We start from the raw sequence: 16,060 nt of genomic DNA, 5'->3' as shown, positions 1-16,060 counted from the left end.
CAGATGAGATCAGGCTTTCTTTTTTTTTTTTTTTTTTTTTTTTTTATTGAAAGTATTCAAAAAAATTCCATTCAAGAAAATATGTTACAATATAAATACATTTTCATCTTAAAATATTAGAATGTACATTATTTTTACACATAGAAGCTAACTCCACATAAAACATTTAGTATTTACACTCAGTATAATGTTTAATTTAAAGCACAGTCAACCTCTAAAACAATAAATAACACTCATATAATTAAAATTACCCTTGTTATCTTGGCACTTTCCACTGTAAATCATCAAAAATCTTGCATACCTCAGGCGTAAAAACGTTATAAAATTCGTCCATTTTGTCTTCTTGCTTAAAATAGAGAAACAGACATTCAACGTATTTTTCTACTTTTCTTTTAAAAACACGCTCGACATCCAATACAATTCCTTCCCTCTTTGCCACGACCCTTCTTTCCCATGTTGCACTTTTGAACAGCATCACGAGCACATTAATCAGTTTGTTGTTCTTGCTCTTTTTATCAACTCCCAACATGACAATCTTATTCCATTCAAAATCTCTCACATTTTTTTCTCCCTTCAGGTGCCCAATTATCTGTCTACATTTCGCGTTCGCTCCTTCCAGCCCTTTGCAACGTGAAAATAAATGTAAGAAACCTTCCTCATCATCATGACATACCTTGCATATTGGCGTTTGCTCCATTCCTAATTTATTTAAAAAAGCGTCTGTGAATACTACTCTGTGCCTAATAAAATATTCAAGGTTTTCCAGCTTTGTCTCTACAAGCGTCCCTCTCATGTTACCCCATATGTCGTTTTCCTCTAGGTCGTCAAACTTCTTCAGCCAGTACTCATTTGCTATTGGTATTTTAAAAATTCCGTCTCTAAAAAAACTATAAAACATTTTCACTGTACAGAGTTTAAAATCAAAACATTTTTCCCCCACCTTCACGTAAAACTCCCTTCCCGTTCCCTCCTCCATGTTTTCTATTCTTTCTATCCACTCCTTCGGTATTGCATTCCTGATTACCTCATATTTATTGATAATTTCCTGCGTGCTGAAGTCTTCCTTTGCTTCCTCCATTGCATCTATTATGCATTGTACCGGTAGGAACCCTTCTTTAAACTCATATAAAACGTCTCTTACCCTTGTAATTCCAACCTCCCACCACTTTCTAAAAAAGATCTCTTTTCCTTGCTTTAAAACTCTGTTGTTTAAAAACAGGGGCTGGTTCAGGATGTTCTCTCTGCCTCGGGGCTCAAAGTGCACAGTGGTTAGAAATTTCCCCCATGCGCCCATCATTTCTTTATAAAAGTCCGGTAGCCCTTCCGCCATCCAGTTCTTCGTCTTCATGCATAAAATACCGTCCCCCAAGTTAAAATTCCCGCATTTATTTAAAAAATACCCCATTGTTTTTTTCCACGCTGTATCGTTCTCGTCATCCATATATTTTTTAATTATTTTTACTCTTAAGCTGTTTTTCTTTTGCCCGATATCCACCAACCCTAGACCTCCCCTTTCCACCGCTCCTATCAAGGTGTTATATGCGATTCTTGACGGTTTTTTATCCCATAAAAAGTCTAAAACACATTTCTTGAGCCTTTGTTCTGCCCACAAAGGCAAGGATGACACATATAGGGTGTACCATAATTTCGACGCCATCAACACATTTAGAATTAAAACCTTCCCTTTCAAACTGAGAGTCCTCAGTTTCCAGAAAGCCAGCTTCCTTTCGATATTTCCTAAAATACCCTCCCACATGGTTTCTCCTGCCTTCCTTTCATCTTTTCCGATTAAAACGCCCAAGATCTTTATTTCATTTGCTTCTTTGAAAGCAAAGTAATCTGTTAGATCTACGGCCCCTCCGAATCTCATGTACACTGTTTTGTCTACATTGATCTTACCCCCTGAGCCCTTACAAAACATTTGTACGACTTCCATTGCTTTCTTGACGCTCTCCTTATCTTTCACTATTAGTGTTGTGTCATCCGCGTATTGAAATATCGTCTCTTTTTCTTTCCCTCCTTCAACCCCGATTCCTTTTATCATACATTCTTGTTTCATTGCTAGACCTAGTGGCTCTGAGATAAGTGAGTATAAAAGCGCTGATAGTGGGCATCCCTGTCTTATCGATCTTTGAATTTTAAAACACTGTGTTAAAAAACCATTGCACTTTATTCTTGTTGTTGCCCCTCTATATAAAATTTTGATCCATTCGATAAAATTTTCCCCGAAGCCAAAACTTTTTAAAATCCCAAATAAATAATCGTGATCGACCCTGTCAAAAGCTTTCTCAAAATCTATGCTAACTACATATCCTTCTTTATTTTTCATCTTCATATATCTTATTTTATCTTGTATACTTAGCGTTGTGTCCGCTATATCCTTCCCTTTTACCCCATATACCTGATTCGTTCTAATTATGGCTGGCATTACTTCTTTTAGTCTATTTGCTAAAATTTTCGCTAAAATCTTTAAGTCAGTATTAAGCATTGTGATCGGTCTATAGTTTCTTAAATCTTCTCTTTCCCCTTTTCTTTTATATATCAACTTTACCACTCCCATTCCCATTCTTTTGTTTATTTTCCCTTTCTTAAATATCTCATCGAATACATTTTTCAAAGTGCTGGTTAAAACATCCTTAAAAACAATATAAAACTCACCCCCCAATCCATCTATTCCCGGGCTTTTCTTTCTATTTAGTTGTGCTATGGCTTTTTCTATTTCTTCCTCCCTTATTTCTTTGTCACATTCATTTTTTTCTTCCTCTCCTACCCTTGCTTCTATTTGATTTAATAAAAATCCCTTCTCCTTTTCTCCTACTCCCTCTGAGCTAAATAGTTTCTCGTAATATACTTTAACTTCTTTTAGAATTTCCTCATTTTCCTCTACTACTTTCCCATTCTCCCGTTTAATTCCTTTTATTGTCTCGGCTTTTCCCTTCCTTCTTTCTAAATCGAAGAAGAATTTTGTGCATTTTTCCCCCTCCACCATATACTTTGCTTTACTTCTTAACCTTGCACCTTGATATTTACTTTCTTCTATTTCCTGCAATTCTTCTTCTATTGCTTTCAATTTCTGTATATCTTTTTCCTTCTCCCACCGTTCCCTTATTTCTCTTTTCTTATCCTTTTTCCTTTTCTGTATAAGCGTACAATATTTTATTGTAAATTTCTTTACTTCATATTTTACATTTTCCCACCATATTCTTTTATCTTCTATGAACATCCCGTTTTCTTTTTCGTTTTCCATTATCTCTTTTATTTTTTCAATATACTCTTCATTCTTTAAAATCGCTGTATTTAAAACCCATAAACCTGGCCCTCTTTTGACTACCCTCCAATCTATGTGTACGAACAGGGGCTTATGATCGCTTAAACTTGTTTCTTCGTACTTTATCCCTTCTATAAATCTTTCTGTGTTTCTCGTGCATAAAATAAAATCAATCCTTGTCTTACACATAAAATTCCCAACTATCTGCCTCCTTGAGTATTCTTTTTTTTTCTCATTTCTTTCCCTCCAAATGTCGATCATATTGTTTTCGTCCATTAATAATTTTAATTCTTTTCTCCCTGTGTCTGTTTTAAAAACCATCCCTTCTGCCATATCCAATTTGCTAAATACCGTGTTAAAATCCCCCATTATAATAACCCTAGTCTGATTTTTTAGGAACTCTCTTAAGAACTTAAAATACTCCCTCTTCTCCTGTTCCCCCGTTGGTGCATGCACGTTAACCACCACCACTTTTCTCTCTTCTTGTTCTAGTTCCACCACCATGCATTTCCCAAATATGTCCTTATATATCATTTTACATTTTATATCTCTATTATTTTTTATCAATATTGCTACCCCCCTCCCGAATTTATCGTCACCATTACTATAAAATATTTCTCCATTCCATCTTTTCCTCACTTCGCTTATGAACCCATCTCTCCAGTTTGTTTCTTGTAAAACAATTACGTCCTCCAGTTTACACATTTCTTTGACTTTTTCGAATTTGCTTACATTTAACAACCCTCTCGCATTAAAAGTAACTAGTCTTAAGACCATGCAACAAAGAAAGATGTACATCATACCCATCGTTTCAGTCTATCCCCTCCAAGTCCTTCAGACACTCATATCTGTTTCCATGCTTCAACACGTCTTTTTTAATCACTCTTTTCCTAGCAGCTGTCAAACTTGGCAAAACCTTTATTGATCGCCTCCTCTTTATTGTTTTTAGTAGTTTGTCGTCCATTTCTTCCCCCTCCTCATTTTCATTTTCAGCACTTTGCTGGCTCCTGCTTTCCTCTTTTTGTTCTGTTCCATCCAGTGCGTTTTCCAGGGTTTCAGTGATGTCGATTGGTGTCCAGGTTGCTGCCTGTCGCTCCTGTTGTACATTTTGTCTGTTGGCCTCGTCCATCTGCTCACCGTGCTCCGTGTCTTCAGCTGCATCATCGATCCGCGTTTCTCCGGCTTGCTCCTCTTGTTCCCTCTCATCGTCTCCTCCTTGCTTCTGTCCGTTCACCTGTTCCTCGTTTGGCTCCTCGCTCTCCATCCAGCATTCACACTTGTTTAGGTGTCTGTCGCAATCCGGGCACTTCACCGTTTTGCAGTCCCTTGCGAAGTGTCCCCTCTCCTCGCACTTGTAGCACGTGAAGCTGGGGCAGTCCTTGACCAGATGGTCCGGGCTCAGACACAGCCGACATGTCTTCACCTGCTGGCTGTGCATTACCCGGAAGTACTGAGGTCCTTCTGCGGTTTCCAGCTTGGTGCTGTATGGGAGCGACGTCACCTCTTTCGGGAACCTTGTTTTTACATATCTAGTCCCGTCTTCGATGCTTGTACCGGGATATTGCCTCCTTTTTATTTTTGATATGGGTGTTACTCCCCATCCCGTCAGCTTTTGGATGATGACTTCATCGTCCAGGTAAACAGGTAGGTGCATGAAGGACACCACAAAGTCTCTATTGTGTAGCCGCATGACTTCACATTTTATACCTCTGATTGACAGGCCGTCGCACAGGCTTTCCGTGTCTTCCTCCTTCTCGAGCGTCACCTCATATTCTTTCCTCTGTTTCGGTCTCACAGCCAGGATTCTTCCTTCCCCGATTTTCTCCGCCACCGCTTTTATGATGTCCGCCGCTCTGGCTTCCTCCACATTCCCCAGATCCACCGTCACGGTTGCCTCCTTCATATAAATTCTCTTCCCGCCTTCCTTTTTTTCCAGCTTCCCTTTTCCGTCATCATCTCTTGGTCGTTGTTCCATTCCGAGTTCTTTTCCACGCCGTATTTCGTCCGCCATTGCCGTATCCGTCGTTCTTAAGCCGTCCATTTTTATACAAACAAAGAAAAAACACAAAAAAAACAAAGAAAGGACGCAAACTAAGCTCAGAAAGCTCCTCCCAAACAGCCTGCGCTGCCGGGAGGAACAAACAAACAAACAAACAAAAAATACTAATGAGAATAACTAGATATTTAACCACAAAAAAATAAACACAAAGATTTTGGTGAGCCTCTCTCACCAACTGCAGCCAACTCCCTACTTCTCAAGTGCTACTCACTAGCGCCGTCAGAGTGGTGTGGCCGTAAGCTAAAGCTGACCCCAAATGGGGCCTATTTAAATAGTGTAATCAAAAGACTGACTGACTGACTGACTGATTGATTGATTGCGTCCCCTTCAAACCTGTGTCCAACCTTTATCCCAAAAGAGGATGTTGTGCAGAGGTCATGAAAACACTGATCCAAATAAAAAGCTTACAGCACCTAGTATTCCCATTCAGTCTCCCAACCAACTACTAACCAGGCCCAACTCTGCTTTGCTTCCGAGGTCAGATGAGATCAGGCTTTTTCAGAGTGGTATGGCCGTAAGCGAAAGCTGACCCCAAATGGGGCCTATTTAAATAGTGTAATCAAAAGACTGACTGACTGATTGATGTTGGCTGAAATTTAGCCTATTACCCAAAAACATTTAAAATTCAACTTAGAAGCCAATACTCACATCTACCTCTGAGCCCAGTTGGAGATAGAAAAAATACACCAGCCGTGAGTGAGAAGAAGCAAGGGTCCAGCTTTATTGTTCCATTCCACCACACAAGATCCACACCGATGAGAATTCTCAGAAGTGATCCCCCTACCCTGAGCTTAAGCTCCAGTATTTATACTGTATTTACACACTAAATAACCCATATGTTTCAAGAAGACTATGATCTCACTACCAATAGGGTTAAAAAAAGAGCTCATTTACCTTACTCTTATGTTCCAGAAAAGGGCTATTTCACTTACACATAGAATTGAAACCAGGGGTTTTAATTTACACATAAAATCAGAACCCAGGCATTTCTAATAACCCAGAAAATAAAAACCCAGAGTTTCTAGCTACTCAGAGGATCAGAAACCAGAATTTTCAGTTACCTAGGGCATCAGAAACCAGAATTTTCATTTACCCAGAGAGTAGACCGTGGACAATACTAAACAAAAAACTGGCAAAAAAGGGAGATCAACAACACTGTTCCCACTGAAACTGGACGTGAGTTTCTCTACTGTGTTATCATTTGGAAAACAATTGATACAATGAGCCTTGCATATTCATGCTTTGCTACTTGTTAAAGGCCAAATCCTTTCATGTAATGGCTTTTACATGTCATTTATATTAGTTCACACAAACACTCCATCCGTCTGTTCCTGGCCCGGCCCCTCTGTCAAATTTTAGAACCCATTGTGGCCTGCGAGTGTCGTGAATAAAATCACCCTTTTAGCCTAGGTCAAAACTTCGGAGACAGAGAATTTAGTAGATGTCAAAAAGTAAATAAACTTTATTGAAAATCAGTAAAGTGTGACAGTCTGCAGAGTGTCCGAATTATGCATACACAAACATGTCTTTATATACCTATCTCCACAGCATAGTCTTTGTAGGTGGGGTTTTGCTTTTCCTCACTGAAAATAGACCAATCTTCTTTTGCCACAATTAAATATTCATGTCTATGCGTTATCTTAAATTTGTGGAACATGCGCAGTTAGTTGTTTTTCTTGAAAAGGTTTCATGAGGACAAGGTTTCTTTTACAAAAAAAGGTTTCACACAGACTTGTGTGTCTTGACCTTGACTCCCTTCTTAGGCCTCAATGAGCATCTGTCTGTCTCTATCGGTTGTTCCCGCTGATATCTACCTCCTTTCCCGAGGCCCTCTCCTAACTCCCTAATTTGTATCTGCCTCAAAGTTATTTACTCACGCATGCGAATATCTACTGCCAATTTTTATTGCTGTGGAGACAGGAGACAGCTAATACAGAACAATTGTTGTGCACTGAAACACAGAGTTCATTCAACTCAAATCCACTCAGAATATAACTTGATCAAACATTGTTCTATGGATTTAGATTATGCTTCTAACTGTTGATTATACATATAGATTTTTTTTTTTTTACCAATATTGATTTATACGATAATGCTCAAGTAATAATTCTAAATGTTGGTTACATATTGAATTCACTTCATTAACATATCCAAATGTCAGTTACACATATTGTTTGCACTTCATAGATATTTTCCATATGCTCAAGTGTCAGCTTTTTGTCTTGTGGTGTGAGGAACTTCAGCTAGACCCAGTGAAATGTGCAATAGCTACAGTCCTGGAGTTCTTACAATAATGTTTCTCAGCGGGGTGGGCTCCTTCTACAATCAGGGTTTATGTGGCCACCATTTTGGCCAGTCATGCCCCTGTTGATGGAGCCTCTGTGGGGCAACATTCTCTAACTTCGAGGTTCATGCGTTGTGTCAGGCGGCTGAGGCCGATCTGCAGGCCGCGCATACCTTCCTGGGACCTTTCTGTGGTCCTGGAAGGTCTGTCAGGTGCCCCATTTGAGCTCTTAGAGTGGATCTACTGTCTCAAGCCGGGGGGCTGATTTATCACCCTTGGCCAGAACTATGGAAACTGTGGGTCTGGCCCCTGAGGCGCCCCAGCTCATAGATTCTATTCTCACAACTGAGATTGTAGAGACCATGTTAAATGCTAGAGCACCATCCACAAGGAAATTGTATGCACTCAAGTGGCAGCTTTTTGTCTTGTAGGCTAGACTGATAAAAAATGCTTTGTTTTGACAACAGAAACCCTTATAGAATTTGGTAATGGTTTTAATGGGAATTGCATTGGTTTTAATGGAATCTGTAATGGTCCCTTAGGACCTCTAATGGTAATTTGTTGCCGTTTATTGGTGGCATGTTATTTCTAGGGGGTACCATTAATGACCAATAGAACACCTTTGAAATTTGGTAATGGTTTTTAAGGTTTGTAATGGTATTTGTAGTGGAATGTATTAGAATTTCTGTGATGGTTTTCAGCAGAGATATGTCACTATTTCCGCTGATTAAAACACCTACAGCTGAGGAACTTCGGTGCTCGTCATTAGGCTAGACCAATAAAAATGCTTTGTTTTAACTAATATGGGAAGAGTAAAAAAAGAGGGCTATATGTGGGAAAAGAAATGACAAGCGAGGTTACATGGGTTAGTAGCTATCTAGCTAGTGGCTTCAAGCAGTCGTCTATTTGCACGTACAGCATGACAAATAATTAACTGCACTTGAAGCTTTTGTAAAAATTTAAGATAAAAACACCCCAAACTGTATATGGTACCATAACGAAGACCAACTGTATGTTGATACGTGAAGTTCTGGAGGGATGTCGGACGGCGTGGCGCGGTGACGTAATGACGTGTGCTGTTAATCCATCTATGTTCTATAACATGTAGAACGGGTACATGAGAGGAGTATTCTAAAAGCGACTCATGTAAACACCTTAATCACAGTGTTATCTTATTCAGAATAAGGTCAATAATTAGATTACTGCTGTCCATGTAAACATAGTGGATGTGTACTGAAGTGCTAACAGTGAAATCTGACTACCAAAACCCCAGTATGCAATGAGCCTTCATTAAAAGCACTCACAAAATAAAAACACTACTCACCATCTACATGTGAACTCCCATCCTCACAGAATGACTCACAGATGTCCGAACCTCCATCTGAAAAACAAAAAGTGGCACCTTATCCACTGCAGTGTAAGAAAGACATACTGAAAACATGTGACTGTATCTGTAAGAAGGGCTATAATGATAACATGAGGTGATGATACACTAATGTTGTTATCTCAGTTGATTCAAGCCTCATACCACCAACGAGTAGCCCAACAAACCCAGCAATAAAATAATTAGGGATTAACAAATATCAGCTGTTTTGGGGTTTGTGCATGTATAGAGTTAGCACGGGATTTATGTATAACAATGTGACATGTTGTAGTGGTGAGTTTATTCGAGCATCACATTCTCTTCTCTCCTCTCTTTTCCCCTCCAGGCTAAAGATGGTGGCTGTGAGAGCGAAATTATCTATCCTAGTGTGGAACTGAAATTCATGGAGATTCCCAACATCCATATATATATATATATATATATATATACGAACCTCATAAGAAATTAGCCTTATAGAACCTGTTTTGCTTCTGTATGGGGTAATAAAGTGTAAAATACAGATCAATCACCATAATTTAATATAAAAATCAGTTACAAAACACATAAGTCACAACATCCACTCACCGTGCACTTAAATAGGAACACCTGCTCATTTATTCAGTTATCAGCTAATCATGGGCAGCATCACAATGCATAAAATCATGCAAATACAGGTCAAGAGTTTCAGTTAAAGTTCACATCAAACATCAGAATGGGGAAGAAATGTGATCTCAGTGACTTTAACCATAGCATAGTTGTTGGAGCCAGATAGGCTGGTTCAAGTATTTCAGAAACTGCTGGGAATTTCACACAATAGTCTCTAGAATTTAACACAGAATGGTGTCAGAAAAAACCCATAAAAACACTGAGTGAGGGACAGTTTTGTGGGTGGAAACATCTTGTTGATAAGAGAGATCAGAGGAAAGTGACCAGATTGGTCAGAGCTGCCAGGAAGGATATACTGTAATAACTCATATAATCACTCTTTATAACCGTGGTTAGCAGAAAAGCATCTCAGCATGCACAACACATCAAACCAAACCACAGAGATCACATATTCCCCTGATTATCTGATTATCTTATTGATTATCTTATTATTAGACTGATTATCTGTTCAGATAACTATTGTTCAGATCCACATTTAAGCATCTTACTATACACTGTTAAACCCAGTGTTTGTGTTCTTTTTTTCAGTTTCCTTCTGCTTCTGAGTTCAAAGAGCTTTTTCTCATCCCCATCCTGGATCGCCCCTACAGCTGCCTGTTTGGTACATTCCTCTACAGCAGTGAGCAGGAGAGAATGGAAAAGCTACACTCCACATTTCTCCACTAATGGGGGGAGGCTTTCCAGCCTGTTTGATTTTACTGGAATGGAAATGAATTTGTCTAAGTGTATTATGACTTGTCTCTCCCTCTCTCTCTCTCCTCTTTTGTTTTTAGGAAGTACAGGGTAAAACGGTCACTGTGGTCCTACATGAACAGTCAGCCGGAGGACTTCACTAACCCGTTCTATGTGGACTGTAAAAACCAGGTGCTGTATCCACTGGCCAATCTCACACATCTGGAGCACTGGGTGGGTTATTATGTGCGCTGGAACCCACGCATGAGACCACAGGTGCTTATACTGCAAACCACACTCTGTGAAATTATGGGGAAATGCTCAAAAATAGTGCTTCCAATATATACCAAAATACCTAGTTATTTGTATAACTGAACAGTGTCACTTCAAACACATGATGAATGTCCCTTTTTATTACTAGATGTTTCTGGGTTTTAACACCAAGTTTGCTTTAAAAAAAACAAAACCATTTCTATCAGCACAAAGCTAAAAACACAAAAGCTGGAATAATGGGTCGGTAAGCATAAAAAGTGCCGTACACAGTGGAACTGGACACACGAGGATCTCTGACACTGTTGACTCTTCAGTGGTTCCATTTTCAGTTCTAGTTTGTAGGTACAGGTTTCAGTCTTCAACAACATTGTAGTTTTCTTTTTAAAATGCACTCCTTGGTTGTGCTCACTGCATTACAAACTAAAATCCAACATTGTGAGAGTTTTTTTTTTAATGTGTTGAAATGGAGTTTTCTTGTGAACCCTCTATATTCCTGTATATTTCATGATTGGCTGGTTAGAAAACTACATGAACATACAGGTGTTCCTAATAAAGTGGACGGTGAGTGAACATGACGTGGGTGAAACGATTTCCAAAACACTTCAGGAGCAACTAGCTGTTACGCCACGGCCAGCAGATGGCACTGTGGCACGGCTCCGGACCGGTCACATGACTTTGTTTTGTTTTCATTCGCTTCCTGCCCGAGTTCTACTTTCTCTTTGAGGATGTCCTTGATTTAACCCAGGTGTCTTTGATTTAGATTAATTATGTTGGGTATTTAAACCCCTCGGGTCTATGCGTACGTCGCGTGATATTTGTAGTTGAGGTGCCTGTTATACCGTGTTTGCTGGTTCGTTTCATTGATTTATTAATAAAGACAGTGCTCCTGCACTTACTTCCTGTTTATCCCTCTGTTCCGTCACACTAGCGATAAAGACTAAGGTTACACCGGCTTGATGATTGATCTTTTAATAATGATACATAAATAAATAGAAAGCGAATGGAATTATTTAGGAAATCGGTGTCCCAAAACGAAACTGATGTTTGTGTGCTTTGTTGATTCTTAGGTAGATGCCGCTCCATCAGAATTTGAGAGTTATTGTTTTTGCGTGAAGAACGTGGAGGAGCTCCAGAGAGAGGTCACGTCATCCTGCTCCATCTCCTCATCCTCAGAGCATACTTCTCCCTCCTCACATAGTGGTGTACACACACACACAAACACAAACACAAACAAAAAAGAAAACACAAACAAAAAAAGAGCACACACTGTCTTTACTCAATGAATACACTCTCAGGCACAAGTAGGGAGTGGATGAGTATGAAGCGGGCACACACACACATTCCTGTTTGCAATTTTTTTTAACTATAGAGAAGTTACCTAGTGTCACATTTTATAAATTCTTAATACTTAAAAATGGATCTTGGAATGATAGTCAGCATGTCTGCAGCATGAATTCATAGTATTTACGATCTAGTATTTGACCTGTAAATATGTAAAAAAGAGAAGTATTAATATATTTGTCCTTACACGTCATGTTCATCTTTCCCTGTGGCCTCATTTGCTCCTCTGTGCCAACTCCCTTTCATCTTTTAACATTTCAATAGTTTTTAGCTACTTGAAGGTTTTTGTTTGCCCCCCCCCCCAAGGTGAATCATCCATCTATTTTTGTGTTTTATTAGTTACTTTCCATTTTATGTCCGCTGTCATCACACTGAAGCGTGATAGTTATGTCAGTATTATTCATTTCTCACAGACCTGCCTTTCACCTTGCTAATATATGGAAGCACTGAATAAACAGTCAATTTGTCATGTTTTTGTATGAAGGTGTTAAAATGTTGAGTTGTACGGCCTTTCCTGCCTCGTGGACTTTTCACTGGTATCGTTTGAATAAATCAAACTGGTAATGAAAAGTGTCGGTACTGATAGGGAAGCAAAACAGAGACAAAGATCTGAATGTGAAAATCCATTGAATTTGGAAATGAAATTTTGACACCATTGAATTAATAGAATCCGTGTATCATATTCGTTCTTTTCATATTCAATTATCCACTTATCCGAAAATGAAAAAATGTCTTGTTATTTTATTATTCATTTACAGATCCAAAACGAAACAGGGAGAAAAAGTCATTTTCCGTTCTTTCAATCTCATGCTCAAGTTAAAAATAAGCGATTAGAAAATGGGTCAAATGTCCAGGTTTCATTTGAACATATTATTCATTTTTTTCGATTGACTATGACCCAGAAATTACTGGTTTCTTCACGTGTTGTGCTGGATAAAGGGGTTTTTATTTTGGTTTATTTGTTTCGTTTTTTTGCTGAAGAGCATGGGGAGATTCGTACTGTTTAAGGGAGCCAAATGTGTAACCCTCAAAGAAGACTGCAAAAATATTAACTGCAGTTAAACCAGTCAATAATCCTTTATAATACTACAAACATTTTTGTATTTACGCTTTTACGTTTTAGAAAATGGGCAAAATCAAGTTTAAAGAGAGGCTGTAATAAAAATACAGTTTTTGGAGTATCAGGGTCGGCGCAGTGGCTTTGCAGTTAGCTTCTTTGCTTCACACCCCCAGGTTGTACTCTGGTTTCCTCCCCTAGTCCAAAGACATGCGTTGTAAATTGTCCGTAGTGTATGAACAGGTGTATGATGGGCTTATACCTCGTCCACGGTGGCCCCCGCCTTGTGCCCCGAGTCCCCTGAGATAGACTCCAGGGTGACCCTGTGTAAGATCGATGGAATATCTGATTTAATGAACACTGAAAAACTTTTCATTTCTTTTTTTTTGAAAGCATGTAACATCAGCACGACGTACGGGGTTCACCGAAACGGGACTATTGAAGACTCGAATAACCGGCTCTTTTTCCAGTCTGTGTAGCCTCACATTCCTGTTATTGGGTGACACGGGTGGAATCCAATGAGGTTTTCTACTGTTCTCAAGGTTTGGCATGCTGTGTATCCTGAGATGCTTTTCTGCTCACCATGTATGTAAAGAGAGGTGATTTGACTTTACCATGGCCGTCCTATTAACTTGACCCAGTCTGGCCATTCTCCTTTCGTCAACAAGGTGTTTCCACCCCGAGAACTGCCACTTACCGGAAGTTTTTCACACAAGTATGTGTGTGTGGAAATCCTAGGAGAGCCGCAGTTTCTGGGATACTCAAACCAGACCATTTAGAATCTACAACCATGCCACAGATAAAATCACTGGATTACATTCTGGTGTTTGATGTGAATATTGAATGAAGCTCTTCATCTGATCCTGCTTGATCTTGTACATTGTGGTGTTGCCATATGATTGGCTGATTGGATAATTGTATGAATGAGCACATGTACAAGTGATCAGTGAGCACATCTATCTACCATAGAGGTATTTTGGGGCAATACTTGACAATGTACCTGACTTTGTTAGATTTGTGGCCAAGTTGAAGCTTTTGACATCCCAATGGAAAAAAATAAAACAATCCAAGACAAATTCACTTTCAGTCTTTTTTTTATTATTGTTTTTTTTCGCCCTTCATGTTAATCTCTTTCTACAGAACCCGTCCAAACTTCATACGTCAATGCAGTAAGCAAGATAAACTGTCTACAGCTGAAGAATCTAAGCATGCATCCGTTTTCACCCTTATAGAAAAAGTTTAGCAGTTCCTATCCAAAAGACACCATGAGCCCAGATGTCCTTAGAAACTAAATGTAACCTCCAACTCGTGGCCTTTTCAGTAACTCGATTCCCAGACGTCGCCACACTGATCACAGTGCATCCTTCAAATCCACCGTGCAGCGGAAATGGACCAGTCGATTTAAACGGATTGTTGAAAATGTACGTTGTTCAAGGCATTTGTGAATTTGAAATTTCGCTACAATTAATTTCGGAACGAGATCACGTCGTCATTGCCTCGTCTCTGGTGTTCTACATTTTTGACGAAAGTAACACCAGAGATGCTGCGTTAAAGTGGTCAAGAAAATTACACCAGAGTAAAAAAATCCCATTGGGTTAGATTATAAACATCGACTGAAACTCACGATAGGACGTGACACTGTTGGAGAGTTGCATACGAGCGAACATTCAACGATATTTAGTAGAAGCGTTGTGGATGTTTTCGCCTGTGTTCGTCCGTAATCTACTGGACTGTCCTACCATGTCCTACCAAAAGTTCGACCACATACACATTCAACTGAAGCTCATACAGTCAGCATACTGAACTCTCCTTTTTGCCATAGTGCGGCCGCTTAACAGGATAAGGCCTCAGAAGTCAAGCACCAGCAGCTTGTGGCTAAAAAGCTGCAGCAGAATTGAGCTCGGCTAGGAGGTGACGGGTGACGGAAAAAAGCCGGGGAACCTTGGAAAGGAAAACAGGGCTGTGTTCTAAATCTTTTATTGCCTCCTCTTCAAACTCCAAAAACCTCTGGGCCCTACAGCTAAATCCAAAGCTGAGGAAAACAACCGTTCAACTAAGAAGGCCTTCTCAAACATAATGTTTGAGCGAAGGGAGGAAATGATCAACACAGATCAATTGGAACACAGCCCATACAGCAAGACCGTAAAAAAGTGCCATAGAGTGTAAATGATTCAAAAAGACACAAATCTAAGCCCAAACACTTCATATGACCATTGATATGACTGCTAACGAAATCTATTGTACTGTAGCTACACTGATACAAGTGTATATAAAGATACACCGATACAACCAGTTGAACATGAATAACACGCAAAGCACATTTCACAAGCACAATATCTTTCAAAAATGTCCAAAAGCACAAATTCCTAATAAAGGAAAAAGACATGTTTGTGCTAACATGTAAGACTTGAGTTTCCACATCTTCCGAACAAGTACACTTGAGCGTCTTCGTTACTGTAAGCTCGGCTCTGAAAATCTGCTACCACTGTTGTACCAGTAAACACACACACATAGACAGAGCAAGTTAGCAAAGATTGGTCAACAAGGTTTCTTCAACACAACCACCTTTTAATACACATACGCTCACTTCATATTGTCAGTCCCTTTTTAAAAGTGAATTAAACCATGAGCAGCTGTCTTCTCAAAAGTCCTGTTCAATTTCAGAGCACAAAAAAACTGCCTATATACACGACAATTCAGTCCCACGGCTCTGAAAGAAATGCAGAGCACAAATGTACAAATCACTGTGATTTCTATTTTTCCTAAATGTGAAAAGGATGCTTGTAAAAAGATGATAAATCTTCACTGGGAATTACTTTAAGGTCATCAACAATTAATTTATAAATCAGGGGAGCCTGGCTCTGGTCCTGAATTCCTGTAATCATGCACAGTGTGATGATTTCTCATCTAACACTCCTACCTAATGACCCGAAGACTTAAATCGGGTGTGATTCAGGAAAATTCCCAAACTGTACTGCACTGTAATCTTACAGGACCACAGTAAGGCTTCCCTGCTCTAAAGCGTTTCCTATAGAAATATTTATTTGAACATGATGTGGATAATCTAATCACAGACT

General features: G+C 39.3%; 1 long non-coding RNA gene and 1 pseudogene across 4 annotated transcripts; one reads left to right on the top strand and one right to left on the bottom strand.

The window, feature by feature from the left end:
• Window positions 1–5,728: 5,728 nt before the first annotated feature.
• On the bottom strand, window positions 5,729–5,847 carry LOC124627413 (uncharacterized; annotated as a pseudogene).
• Window positions 5,848–11,246: 5,399 nt separating this feature from the next.
• On the top strand, window positions 11,247–14,072 carry LOC128630424 (uncharacterized). Of its 4 annotated transcripts, none has more exons than XR_008394724.1 (3): window positions 11,247–11,330; window positions 11,653–11,785; window positions 13,377–14,072. It is a non-coding gene; the product is annotated as an uncharacterized LOC128630424 (long non-coding RNA). The 4 variants fall into 4 exon arrangements; XR_008394723.1 differs by having other exon boundaries at window positions 11,265–11,435; XR_008394725.1 differs by having other exon boundaries at window positions 11,265–11,527; window positions 11,657–11,785.
• Window positions 14,073–16,060: the final 1,988 nt, after the last annotated feature.

Source organism: Ictalurus punctatus, unplaced genomic scaffold (genome assembly GCF_001660625.3).
Source record: "Ictalurus punctatus breed USDA103 unplaced genomic scaffold, Coco_2.0 Super-Scaffold_100056, whole genome shotgun sequence".
Classification (NCBI taxonomy): Eukaryota; Metazoa; Chordata; class Actinopteri; order Siluriformes; family Ictaluridae; genus Ictalurus; species Ictalurus punctatus.
This window is presented reverse-complemented; position numbering and strand designations above follow the sequence as displayed.